The sequence below is a fragment of the Excalfactoria chinensis genome, chromosome 4 (assembly GCF_039878825.1).
Source record: "Excalfactoria chinensis isolate bCotChi1 chromosome 4, bCotChi1.hap2, whole genome shotgun sequence".
Lineage (NCBI taxonomy): Eukaryota > Metazoa > Chordata > Aves > Galliformes > Phasianidae > Excalfactoria > Excalfactoria chinensis.
Window position 1 is genome coordinate 72,573,317 of NC_092828.1, and position 14,253 is coordinate 72,587,569.

At 42.9% G+C, this 14,253-nt stretch overlaps 1 protein-coding gene across 9 annotated transcripts in view; it reads right to left on the bottom strand.

The window, feature by feature from the left end:
- ACSL4 (acyl-CoA synthetase long chain family member 4) overlaps window positions 1–13,814 on the bottom strand; it is a 35,747-nt gene extending 21,933 nt beyond the window's left edge. For 2 of the 9 annotated variants that reach the window (XM_072335125.1, XM_072335123.1), the window contains exons 1-2: window positions 13,615–13,731; window positions 3,572–3,631 (exon numbers count right to left, since the gene is read on the bottom strand). The gene's annotated coding sequence lies outside the window, so the exon portion shown is untranslated. Of the gene's footprint in view, window positions 1–3,571; window positions 3,632–13,614 lie in introns of all 9 variants that reach the window. The other 7 variants (XM_072335122.1, XM_072335121.1, XM_072335119.1 and 4 more) reach the window with 6 other exon arrangements.
- Window positions 13,815–14,253: the final 439 nt, after the last annotated feature.

The following is a 14,253-nucleotide window of genomic DNA, read 5'->3' on the forward strand; positions in this document are numbered from 1 at the left end:
GTAATCTAATCGTTTTGATTAAAACCAGTTTCATAAATTACAAAAATCAAAAGTTTTATTGCTTGCTTCACCCAATGAAAGTCATGTTTCCTTTGACTACAGGCAAGTCACGCTTTTGGAAAGCATTCTCTTCTTTAGGAGATTGACTGCTTTCTTCAGCCTCATTGTATTGCCCAGTATTGCTGATGGAGCAGGTACAAAAAGAATAGTGAACATCCATACTATTCTATATAGATCTGCATCACAGGCTGTTTCTGCAGTTGTGCAAAATATGGAACTACAAGGAAACATTCAGTTCTGATTTTTATAACCAGTGTTTGTTAGAACTCCCATGTTTAGGGGTGATTCTAACTTGAAAATATGATTGAAGATGCTGATCGCAGGCCAAAGAAAAGCACTTGGGCTGGCAAAGGGAGAGGTAAAACAGTGCAAAAGCACAACACAAGTGAAACTCCACGCTGCACTTGATGACATTCCCATTGTTCTGTATGGAATATGGCTATCAGAAAACTGGTACACTATTAAGTCAAGCTGTTTTCTTGGCATCAAAAGGGACCAGCCACACTCCCACAAGTCACTTCCTTCAGGTACCTCCTGGAACTACGCCACCAGGTCCCCTCACTCAACAGTGAAGGGCAGGTCTGAGTTTGCTTTTGTCTCCCAGTGTTCCCACCCTTAGCAAAGTGAGAATTCACTCAGAGCTGTGTTGTTTTTTTTAATAAGGAAAAGTTAAGAACTGAGTTTCACTGTATTTTCAGGACATATTGCAAGTAATATATGGCACCTTACAGTCTTCAAAGTCAGATGTAGTGTTCTTGTTTCTGTAATAGTAATGCATGTGTGGTGGGGTGTTAGTGCAGAAACACAGGTTACATTTGTACTTTCTAGCTACTATCTTGTTTCCAACAGAAAAAATCATTATTGATATTGCTACTGCTACATAGATTAAATATTAATGCTTGTTTCGTGGCCCCACATTTGGTACATTAGCTAACACCTGTACAGCACGACTTGTAAGAAATCGTGTGTGCTCCTGTGACAGTGCACTAGAAATATATCAAGTAAAGCCTCATTTACCAATACAAAATACAGTAGGAGTATGAATTCTATGTGAGAACAGAAGTTAGGAGAAAGTGAATGCTGAATCTATTCTTTTATTATATAGGATTCAGCTGATACATTTGCTTGACAAAAGCTTAGTAATGTGAACAGAGCAAGCTGGTTGTTGACAGCTACTTCCTACATCTATACATTTCCTGAAGTGGATCAGCATTGCTCTGTAATAACCTTTTTTGTGAATGGAGCAACTCAAACATTAAAATGCCAAAGTGCATGAACTCAAGTCCAGTCTGGCAGCCAAACCTGCAGCGTAAGGACAGATCATAATCCTCTCTTCAATGCTCTAGTGAAGGATTCCAGGGAAATTAACCTCCCACACCCCACTAAAACCCATACACAACTACGCATATCAACAGCTTCTTCTTTTCACTGTAGTTACCCTGACATACTGTATTCTTTTTGAATGTCTCACTGCTGTGCAATTCAAGACAGAGGTTCTACATACCATTCTGTATTACTTCATGAAATCAGGCTCTAGTTTATTTGCAATCTGAAGAAGCTCTCTCCATGCAGATGTTCTGATACACAGATGACTGGGAGTGCACTTAAAAACACGTTTAAGAAATGTGCTCGCTCCCACCCATGGCCTTTTGAGATGGAAGCCCCTGAGGTTTCAAGCATGAGCCACCTCTATTTTGCATTTGATTCTCATTGTGCAGCTAGTTATGCTTCTAATGAAAATGGTCTGAGAGTCAATGAAAGTTAAGAGCCTTGGGAGCATGCATGTTGTCATGTTCTGCACAAGCAAAGTATTTCTCAGTGAAAATTCTGTGATGTCCTCCATCTGTTGAAGGAATTGAATTTTACCGTGGTGTTAATTTTAGCAGAAATTTAGCATAGTCTATTGTTTGGTACATGGTGAACCCATCTCCTATCGCTTCCCAGTCAGACACACCTAGACTCATATTTACATTTCTTTTGTCTCTAGATCCACAGCTGGAATTCACAGGGAGAGGTTTAGCTAAGACAGAGCTTCGCACTGTAACTTTTTACTTGTTTTATCCTCAGTGTTTTGTTACTGAACTTGCTTTCTGCTACTTCTGTGCTGTGCTTTGTGACAGACAGATCTTTAGGGTATGTTTCTTTTAATAATGTTATTTGCAACTCTATTTTTTACATATGGAAGATCTGGGGGTGTAGCCTGGAGATGAGCTGTACATAGACAATAAATGGAACATATACCTAATTAGTCAGAGAAGTTGTGGGTTTTATATGTCAGCAAGGGATGTGACATTGGTGGTGGCATTTTCTACCAAGAAAGGCAGTCTTACTGAATAACTGTATTGTAACAGTTGCTTGATGACCAAACACATTTCAGTATATTTTATCTTATAAAGTAATACACAGGTTCAAGTTTTTAGACTTAGCAGCTTTGAACAGTTTTGTTCAATTGCTGTGAAACCACCACAAGAACAACAACAAAAAATCCAGAAGTGCTCCAAACACAAGAGTTTATACCAAGACAGGAGATTAAGGCAGAAACCAACACAATCCTTAGAGAAAGGAAATGTAACAATAAAATTATAAAGGAAAAAAGACCCTGACAGTTTTAAACCGTGAGGAGTTTTGGTGTTATGGGTATTTTGCTTGATTTTATTATGACTTGGGGTAACATCTTACAGACATCAGCATGCCTGTTCAACATGTACAATTTCAGAGGCGGACAGCTTTGAGTGTTATTCCAAAATATCCAAGTAGCTTTTGTGATTCAGCAGAGGACATACTTACAGGACTGGGTCAAGCACCACGTGCTCAAAGCAGAGACAGAACAGAGCAAGCCAGCTCTGCCAGGGAGGTGCATAGCCATTTACCTATACTAGTACATTCTATCCCTCAGCATAACTTGTTAGTCTGGGACAGCCACGTGCTAACACAGCTCCATAGCTTCCTGAAAGACTTTGTTCAAGCCCTGCTGGCTCAGTAGATGTGAAAAGGGTCTGAGTTGCCATTTGCAACAGACCACAAATCTAAAACTCAGCTGGCTTGGTGGCGTGACTTGACATTTAGGTAATTGGATCACATTAAAAAAGAATCAAGGAGGAGTAACAGTAGCAACTAAAAAGTAAGAAACTATTTGTGCAGCCCTAAGCTAAAGGGACAGTAATACAGTCTTAGGCTTTATTTTTGAAGAAGCAAGAGGAGGAAACTGGCATTACTGACAATTATTTCAGCCTATTTTTTAGGAGTGTTTTTGTTCTGAAAAAGGGAGAGAAAAATCCTTAATGTGAGCAATTTACTGCTAGCAACAAAAACAGTTTTATTTGCTAACAAATGCGGAAATACTCAAAAAGAAATACTCTTAGATTTTTTTCCATCAAAAATAGAGTCTCTGCTCTGAGTTTCTCAGTACTTGGACAAAGTTCAGTGTTTTGGGATTCTGGTTAGTTAAGTGCCTGTTCCCCTGTTGCCATCAGTCCGCTCACTGGCACACAAACAATAACTTGGTCTTTACCTTTAATGCAACTGCAGTTTGAATGTTTCTAGGCAAGCAGGCAGATAAATTCATGAAAATCTGAAAAGGGAAAGTATGAAACAGTGAAAATTCTGGGCATCTCTGAGGTTATAGACGTATCTAAACAGACCATTTGAGCCAAGATTTTTTCTGGGTTGGTAATGCGAGCTTTGTCAGCTGTTTGTTGGCACTCTCATTTATACAATTGCAAAATAGTACCTGCTATTTGAAAACATGGAACAGGCTGATCTTGTACTTTACATCACAGGTTACCACTGAGAACTCATTACGATATCACTCTGAAGTGCTACATTTTCACCTAAGTTATACGTACTGAGGGCCTTCAGATATTTGAAGTGTGTATCTTGCTGCCAAACACCGGTCCTGACAAAAAGCTTCAAAATTTACTCCTGACTGAAACCAGTATCATGTTGTTATACTGCCTTTCATAGCCTCAGCATTAACGTTTTGGTAGCCCAGGATTCAAGTTTACCTTTCATGAGCTTATTAAAAAGTAAATCTGGATAACACTATCCATGTTACTGGAATAGTTATCAGCTTTTTAACTGAAAGTAAATTTATAAACTAGAAGATAATATGTAGCAAACTTATTAAACTGTTTTATCTGCCTGAGGAACAGAACCACTCACTCAGAAAAACAGCCAACAGAGCCCTTATCCACTGAGGGCTTTCAGAGAACAAAATCACCCCCGTCTAGCCACCCTTTATATCTGGGCACAGATCCCAGTTCAGAGATGTAGCAAAACAAATGTTAAGACAGTTAAGAGTACTCCTAGAATATAACATAGCACGGCATACACACAAGCTGTGTTGGTACCTCATTTCCATGCATACCTTCCAGAAGTGATGGTCCATGCTAAATGAGGATTGATATCCAAACAATAGGATATTTTAAGTGAATGTAGGCTATACCTGAGTAGCTGCTGTATTTTTACAGTGACAAATGGGGGGAGACAGACTGAGATTGCTCACTTCCTAATTGTCTTTTTTATTACATAGTGTGATCTGAAGATAATTTTACGTTTGTTTCTGTGGATCAGATGACCTTCTGTCTATGCGGTCATAATTCATCAGAGCACCTTTGAGCATTCACATAACATGACCAGCTGCTTCCTAGAACAAGTTTTTAATCTTCATTTATGTTAGACTAAAATTCCCAGCCTGCTTAGTACATTGGGTTTTTTCCTGCTCAGTTTTATAAAATTATCAATTATTGTTATTTGAAGGCTACTAAGAAAAAGATGCTCTAAAGACCAAGCTTCAGTGAAATACTGAGAGGCCCATACAGCTTCTCTGTTATGAACTGGAAGAGCAAGGATAATGTATAATCCACAAACAGACCAAGTACTGACAACCCTGGGATGTCAAGTAATGCACTCATATGAGCTGGATGCCCTTTGTGGCGTTCTAAGGCATCATTTCATTCCTACCCATTCCAACTCCCACTTTGTCACCCTGCTATTATTACAAACAGCAACCTTAGCCTCACCATCCCCTATTATTACAAACAGCAACCTTAGCTTCACCATCCCCTTGTTCCCCACACAGATATGCTTCATACCCAAAGTGCTTCTGACCAAGTTGTTTAAACACAGCAGAGCTCATAAGAACGCAAAACTATTTGCATGCTTATGGAACAAACAAAGAACCCATTTCCGTCATGAAAATTAAACACATGTCTAGCTAACAATGGCACAGAAACAACTATCCTATGTGCAAGTAGGGAACTACACTGTGCAAATACACAGCAGGAATCAGTTGTGCATGCAGCTGTCTTTACATAATGTAACGTAGCAAACAACAGACCACTGGGCTACAAGGGACAGACAAACTGCTTCCTGCTCATTTCCTGCTTCTATGTTTGGTGCAAAGGACCACAGGCACCACAAGACAGACTCTCTTGCTTCTTTTTCCTTTTTACTCCCCAAACACTGTTACATCTCTTGGCTGCCATTTGACATTACCACTAGCTGCAGATTTGGCTTAGCTCTCTTTTAATGCAACATTCAAAGCTGTGGAAAATCCTGTAAAGCTACACTTGACCCACGCAATATTGTGGTTCTTTGAGCATGTTAAGTTTTCAGAACGTAAAAGTGTCATGCTAAGAACAGAAATGGGATCAGAGCATTGAAATATCATAAAGCCAATTTTGATATATACACAGTTGAGGTAAATTACATAACTGGATTCACAAAAATATGACTTCAGCTTAACAGAGTTTCCAACAGAGAAGTGAAAACAGGGCAATGAACTGCTGCTTTTCTGTCAGAGTCTTCACGTTTGGGTTCATGGCAGCTATCTCAACCCCAATCCACTGTGATCTCACTGGAACTGTTCCCTTGGGCAGCACGTTTAGCAGCAAGGCACTTACATGTGACTCTTAAAGTCAGGTCAGTTACCTTGAAGCAGCTCCTCATGAAGACAGATAGACGTGAGTACAAAGGAGGAAGTGGCAACCTCTGTTTAGTTCAGATGACACAGGATTACTTACACCTTTATATTGTAGCTTTGTAGGCAAGTTAAGCATAAAACAGCTGCTGCTGAAACAAGCAGCTCTCACCCACTTTTTCTGTCCTTTTCTGTCTGCCCCTCGTGGCCGGATGCAGGAGCACTAGCTGCAGCTCTTGCAAGCTTACTGTGTACATTCAAGTACTGTGTTAGAGAAAAGCATGCAGGTGCACCAACCTACTTTAACCTTTGCTATAAAAGCAGCCCTTATCTCCCTCCCCTCCCTGCTGCCAGCACAAAAGCCACCAAAAAACAAACAACAAAAAAAAGCGACAAAACCATCAGCAACCACTTGCAAGCACAGAAATGTCTTATTAAAACTGATTACAGATTATTTGAATATACCTCAAAAAAAAAAAAAAAAGTTAATAAAAGTTTAATATGCTCAACATGTTATTTATTGAAGGTCAGGAAGGTCAGCAGAAGGCCAACGTGGTTGTATGGTACAGAATGAGCAGCTGAATTTAAGCTACCTGCCCTCATTCAGAAGTTTCTGTGGTTTTGCTAAGAAGCGACATTCAGTGTGCAGTGATACGCAGTTTCCAGCTCTTCCAACTTACCTAGAATATCTGAAGCAGTGATATTCCACAGGCTGCTTCCTAGACAAAATGCTTGTTGCAAGTAGATTACATAGTGAGTCATTTACGACTTAATTCAGGTGAACTGAAAATAACAGTATCTTAAAAATAATTAAAAAAAAGACAGCATATGTAACTGCTGGGAAGGAGAACACATTGCGCCTGGCAGATGGCTCGGGCAATGTGAAGTGTTTTGGTGGATCTGAGCACCTACATCAAAATGCACTATTTTTTTCAGCAAGACACCTGCACCCACTTATCAGCAAATATCACAACTCCAGCTCCTCGTATTCCTACCAACTGAACGGTACACTGAAGGCAGCACTCGCTTAGATTTGGAAAGACTCAGATATATGTAGCACCTGCCATACAGATGTACAGAACTGAACTGCAGCAGTGTGTTCAGAGTTAGACCTCATGTTTTGTAGTACCTGCTCAAATAGGTCTCTAACCTAACCTGACAGACGGTGAGCGCTCAGTGTTTCACTGAGATGAGAGTGCAGAGCGTTAGGAGATGAATACTCCTTGTTTGCAATCCAGTGTTTCTCTATACACAGCTTTCTTAGTACGCTTCCTGGTTCAAGTAGTACAGTGGCTCTAGCATGCAGAAATACAAATAATACCATTCAGAAAATAGTAATCTATTCAGGATACCGAGTTAGACTTCTGGCCAGATGAGTAATGACTACAGAAACACAAAACTAAATGATCTTCTATTTTGGGAAAGTTCATATTTTAGCAAACACTGTCTTATACAAGGCTTGCTGTTGACCCAGATAAGCTGGATGTAAAGTCAGCAAGTTGCTCTGTTTTCAAAACCACTGCACACCTTTTGCTTTCACTTTAAAAGATCAACAAGAGATTGATTTTAGTTTCAAGTACATCACGTTATGCTGAGCCAAGCAGCATAAGTCATACACTCCAGCGGTAGGTAATGTAAGAAAACATCTAGGACAGGAATCAACAGGCGTGCCCACTTGATGCCATGGCCTGATATGGGTCAGAGCAGGCATGCAATCCCGTGCAGAACAGGGACATTCCAGGGCCCACAGCAGGCTGCACAAACCTCCTCCAAACCAGGACAAGCTGGAATATAATCACTGGAAAAGCTATTGGATGTATCAATATTCTGTTTCTACCTGTAAAAATATTTGTGCCAATGAGGTATAATGATGATAAGAAAAATGTGCTTGCCCAAGCAGACTTCTAGAGAAACACAGGTGCCAGCATTGCACTTCCTGTGAAACATAAAGATTTTCTGACAGCCACAAAAGAAGTGCCTTAGGGCACACGTGTGCTCTGCAGAAACCATCTATTTGTTTTCTGCAGTTCCTCCTACATTCTTTTCCAAGAGACTGAATTGGGAAATAGAAAAGAAAGCAGCTTATTATAAACAACCAGCACTGAACAAAGAAATTCTCTTTGTGAAATTGCATACTTAATTTCATACTTGCAATTTATTCAGATCTTCTCTGTGCCAATATTCTTCTACTTCCACGAGCAGAATATGTGCAAACGAGGCCTTCAGAAAGGCTTAGGAGGCAGTCACCAGGCAGGGAGTCATTCAATTATTTGATGTGCTGCTCTCCATTTCTGACAGAGGAGCTGAGTGGAAGGGATGGGATACAACCCTGTCGTCAAGCCCAGCTAAGAGACTGCAAATGAAGAAGTGACACAGGGAATATCACTGAGAAATCACTTGTTCCCCAGGATGTTCTATTCCTTCTGTTACAAAAGTAAATAGTTAGCTCAACAGAAAAATAGCATTAAAGGAGTGATTAATAGAATCTGTAGCTTCTTTGGCTCCTCTTCACATAGGCTGCAATGCCTAAGATTATCTATTCCCAGCACTGGAAGTAGTTCAGAAGAATCCTATTATACTGAAGTATCTTGTTGTTTTAAGAATTCAAGTACCTGCTTCATATTCTGGCATGCCATTCATTCTCTGTTAGGATCTTCAAGAACAGGAAGATATGCCTAGAGCTACTTCAGATAGACCTGTAAGCCAGCACAAGAACAGTGTACCCTGCCACACACACACAGTTTGGTGCTAACAGCTTAACTCAGCTATCAGATGCAAGGAGCATTTCATTGGTGAAAAACTCCTGATGAACATGACAGTGTTTCTGAGCAGCCTTCTGAGAACGAACACAAGAACTTCATAGTCTCCCTTGGAGAAATGCTGCTCACTGGCCAATCATTTCTCCAGCTTACCCAGGTAAAGCGATGGACATCCAACCAGCTTTCCAAAAGTGACTGGAAGGTCTTGAATTCTTAAAAAGCAGGAACTGAATGACAGTTAACTGCCGGTCATATTTACAATGCTAGTTGTTATCAAATACAAACTATATTGCAGCTGCTAATGGAGTTTTATTCTATCCCATGGGCTTTGTGAAGATGGCAGCAGCTGCAGGCACAGCTCCCAGATACAGGACTGCACACTGCTGTACTAACCGGCCTCACTGCTCACATGTGGCGTGCTTACGGACTGCCAGGGAAGAACACACAGGTAGGAATCCTGTTTAAAGATACTACTACCACTACTCAAATTCCTTTTCTAACGCTGCACAACAAAGCGCAGAAGAACAATTTAATAAACCAGACATCAAACTTCAGAAAGTACAGTCAAAAATGAATAGTTACACTCACAGAACAATGCTCAGTTAACTTGCAGTTCAGAATACGTCTTCTATCTTGTGATGTGTAGAACAGTGGGTTAAAAGGAGAAAAGTTGTTTCATGTTATGCGAGTCTGCTGTTGTGTCTCCTAGAATTAAAGTCACATATATTAAGAAGGGTGACTTAAATTTAGAATGCTAACCAGTTAGGTAAGGCACCTGGCTAAGTGGAACAAGGACAGAGAATGCTGTACTAATACTGTTTTCACTTGAAAATGGGTTGCACAGTATCAAGAAAGTATCTTTTAATAATAAATCCCGTCTGTGGTACATATCTAAGGAGAAATTCTGCAAAATATAACCATTAGCTGGACATTAACATCTTCTTTAATGTGTTGTCCATGCTTCTACGGAAGCAAAACACAATGACTAAGTCTAAAGATGTCATTAGCAGCTATTTGTTATAAATCTGAATACATGTTGAAGAAGTCTTCTGAACATGGGCCTTTCTGTGAAGTGCATTATTCACTTGCTATCTTATTTCCTACAATAAGTAGTGTTTAAAAGGAAAACATCAGAATGATTACAATATTAATTTGGAGGTATTTCATTTGTAAGGTCTGTAATCATTGGTGGATCGTTGTACCACCACCTTGGAGATAAAGAAATCCCCTTGGAAGCCCAGTAGCTGCACAACGTCCAATGAATTCATATTAATTGCACTAAGATCTACCATCAGTACTAGGATTCCTTGCAAAACACTTTACTGAGGCAAAAAATACTTCTTGATTTCAACACAAGATGTAAATCCTCAGCTCTAGCTGAAGCAAAGAGGGAAGCAGTTTCTTATGTTCTTCACCTTACAGAGCTATTAATTGACAAGCAAAGCAAATGTAACACATGCTAACTTTGTGATGCCACAGCAGCGTTAGCTCCACCCTTACTCCCATCATAAGCAACACACACACAAACTTTAAAAACAATCCATTAAGTAAATCAGCATTCAGGCATGTCGGCTACATGAAAGCATTTCCCCCCTTAACTCCATGCCCACAACCACATTTCCTTACTCTGTTTCCAAAGAAAGACTGTGCAATCCAGTTTCCATGCTTAAAACTGGCTCATTGTCCCTCAGAGGTTCCTACCATCATTAGTGTCAGCTTAACATGTAAAATTACACCCTGGCAAACTGTGCCAACGTGCCCCTCTCACACATTCCTCACCAAATTTAACCTTTGCAGAAGTTCAGGTTCAAGCCAGCACCAACTTCAGTCTTGGCTCCAGAGCTGCTAAGAGCTATGGCAGTGAATGACCACAGCAGCCTGTAGAGTGGGAGGGTTTCCTATTTAGGGCAATAACAGCAACACAAGGAATTGCCACCCCCACCCATTCCTAACCTCTGCATCATATGGTCAGGTAAATCATGTTACACTCATCTGGCATATGATTAAAGCTATATCTTGCAATCAATATTGCAACAAAGTATTAGGTAGAAATTGATAGCTCCAAGAAGAAGGGAAAGAACATCTGCTGTAGCTTATTTAGGTTCAGTCCATTACTTTTGTTGATCTTGGCTGAGCAGGTCAATGCAGATCACATTAAGTATCTATTGTGAAAAAGAAAACTGAAACCACATCTCCCAAGCAGTCCTGGCAAACAGTCAGCCTTCCTCTTTACAATGCGAGCCTTATTCTGTAAGTGTCTTTCAGTTTGGCTTCACATAAAACCTGTGAAAGCTCCTCACGGCTCCAGCATGTCCTGACTGTCTGAGAGCCACCTGGGAGAGTCAGCCCCCAGAATGCAGAAAGCAACCAATAAGAAAGGGCCCCAGCTCCTCAGGCTTCATGCAGACCGCCTGGCACGGAGGAAGCAGAAGGGAGAAACCTGTCACGCCACTTCAAGTGTGTAGGTTTCAGTGTGACACAAGTTAGCCTGTGAGCAAGCGGCCACAGAAGAAATTAGTGCTGCGCTCGGCTTTCATTTTCACATGCCTGCTTACAGAGTTCAAGATTTTGAGGAAACACACAACTATTGCTGCCAGCGAATTACGGACAAGCCTAGCTTCCTTTTCCCCTTCAAATCGAAAAACAATGAATAGCAATAAGAAAGCATTCATAATTCATGTCTGCAGTAAAACATATTCTACCAAAAAAGGAGATGTCCACAGATGTCCCTGTTCAGGGGAGTTGGGCCAGGTGACCTGTAGAGGTCCCTTTCAACTCAAATGATGCTATGAAATGCATCCTTTTAATTTCCCCTTAGGACCTGCCCGTTTCCCTGGGGCCTTCCAGAAGGAAAGGTGACAGAGTGGCTCTGTTGCAGGGAGAGGAGGTGAGAGGTGACTGAAACAAAGACAGCCTCAGTTGTCGTTCCCTAGCTGCTGTATGATACAGGGAAATTAAACAGTGTGTCTTCCTTTAAAAGGAACATCTGGACATCGTACCAGCTAAGTAACAACCCAATACATGAACAGATGGAACAAAACTGTAAACTTAGGGAGATGAGAACTTTCTCCTGACGACATCCATGTTCTAAAGAACAGTGACCACACACTTATTGCATATTTCCCTTAATTATTAACTCCAACTCTATTTAGCTTAAGTAATTTCTTTTTAAAAACATTTTTCTGACCAACAAGCACTCACTCACTGTTTTCGCTGAGAGCAGTTTGGTCACAATAACTGCCTTTGTATTAATGATTAACTTCAATAGATTTCCCATGTTTACTTGCCTTGTACTACTGTTTAAATATCTCACCTGCGTATCAGCTTCATTTGAAGCAGTGCAATAGGGTGCATCTGTTTTACCAGGTGTGTATCCTGACATCACTCAGAATACACTTGTATCTAATGATTGTCCTCAGTTCCAGAGTTACACAGAAGGGCTGAAGCACAGCCCTCTTGTTAGAAAGGGGGAGCACTGGTAACTTATTACACTGAGGACTGACAGTCACTGATGAGTGTTGGGTTGCTCAATGGGCAACGCTGCCATTTGCCCACACAGCTCACACTGTGTGCGGTGTTACTGATAAGGCAAGTTTCCATGAGATGCAAACCTGTCAGTGCCCGGCACACGTGAACCTCACCACAAGATTCACCCCGAGGCTGTGGGGAGGAAACCTGTCTCATCTGCTTTGTATTTAAATAATGGCATAGTTTCAGACTACAATGAAGGGCAACTGTCAAATGCAAAGAAATGAGAAGGATGCTAAAAAGCACATAGTTACTAGAACAACTTTGGTGTGGGAATAATTAAGGCTTTTGTAGTGTTGTATTAAAGGCAAACTTCAGATGAACCAGAAAGTAAAAAAAATAATAAGTCCTGTTTTTCCAAAACTAGGGAACTCTTAATGATGGGTTTTGTTTCTGAGGAATTAATGGCTCAGGGATCTGTTTGTTTAGAAATTAAGATTGTTCACGTTAGCAGAGAAAAATAATCCACGCTTGTAATTACTGCAGTTAGTGAATGATGACAAACCCTAACATCTCGAGTGCAGAACCCAAAATATCATAGAATCAGATGTTTCTACTTGCTCCTTGCAGCTTTATTTGACAGTTTCGGCACTGGAAATTGGCAAGGCTATAAATACAAATTTGTCTTTAATGCTCATTGACAAAGCATACCGTGCTTGCATTTTTATGCTATAACAGTCCAAAAGGCAAAACAAAAAATAATCAAGATAATATCTTTAACCCGATGATCACCACTTGCAGCCATCAGGTTCTTCACGCAATTCCTAACGCACACCAGGCTTCTCCACACCCTCACCCTATAGGTACGGAGCGAACCCATGGGACAGGCGGGGGATTTCAGGCTGCTACGGGCAGGGCTCAGCCCCGAGCAGGGAGAGAACAGAAACCCGCAGCCGCCTTTTTGCCGTCCTTTAGCAGATGCTCCCATGCCATGAAACGGAACACGCGCTGTGCGCAGCCACGAATCACGTTTGCCCGGACTGCTGAGCGTCCTACATCAGCATCAGACCACATCCTGAGCCCACCCCTTTTCTGCATCGGCTGAGGGGGGGGCGAGGGAGGAGATAACGCAGCCGGCGGCCTCGTGCAGGCCCGCAGCCCCGGCCCTTCCCGTAGAGCCCCGCAGGGACACCGCGCCGCAAAGGGCCGCCGCCCGCGCCCCGCGCTTCTCTCCGCGCCTGCCGCCGCGCTCTGACCCCACGTAACCCCCGCTTCACCTCAGCTGACCCGCCCGCCCCCGCCCAGCGGTCCCACCCCCGGTGGGAAGGCGGTGGGCAGCGCAGAGCCGCGCAGCCCGAGATGTCAGCCCGCAGCCCAGATGTCAGCCCGCAGCCCGGCGGCCCTCACCTCGTTCCCCCGGGCGGTGGGCGGCCCGACCTCGGCCCTGCCGGCCGTTATGCTGCGCCGCGTGCGCTCACCTCAGCTCAGCCCACCCGGCTCCGGCCCCGCGCTGCTAGCGGAGAGCGCGGCTCGGCCGGCTGCTAAAATGGCTGAGAGCGGGAGGGAGGGGAGAAGGCTCGGCGAGGGGAAACGGGAGGAGGAGGAGCGAGCCCCCGCGCCGCCGTGCAGCCCTCCTCCTTGCTGACGCGCCGCCCGGAGGAAGGGGGGGGAGCGCGGGTCGGGGCACCCGCTTCTGTGAGGCCGGGGCGGAGCGCGGGCCGCCGGCGGGGCCGGGTGCTCCAGACCTTCGCCCTGCCGAAATTTGGGGCTGGGATACCGCCAGGCCGAGCCGAGGGCCCTGCGGGTGTTTGCTCGCTGCGAGAAAAGGGTTTCGTCCGCTGCTCTGGCTGAGAGACTGGCATTACTCACAGCGCAGTTCACCGAGCCAGAGGCCACAAATATCCCCGTGATTCACGCAAAAGTTTGCCAGGTGGCCATGTGCATCTGTGGCTTCCACATACAAAATAATGCTGTCAAGGAGACAGAGCCGCATCTCAACTTGTTCAGAAGGGAAAACATGTCATCAGAAGTCCAGCACGGTCCTCC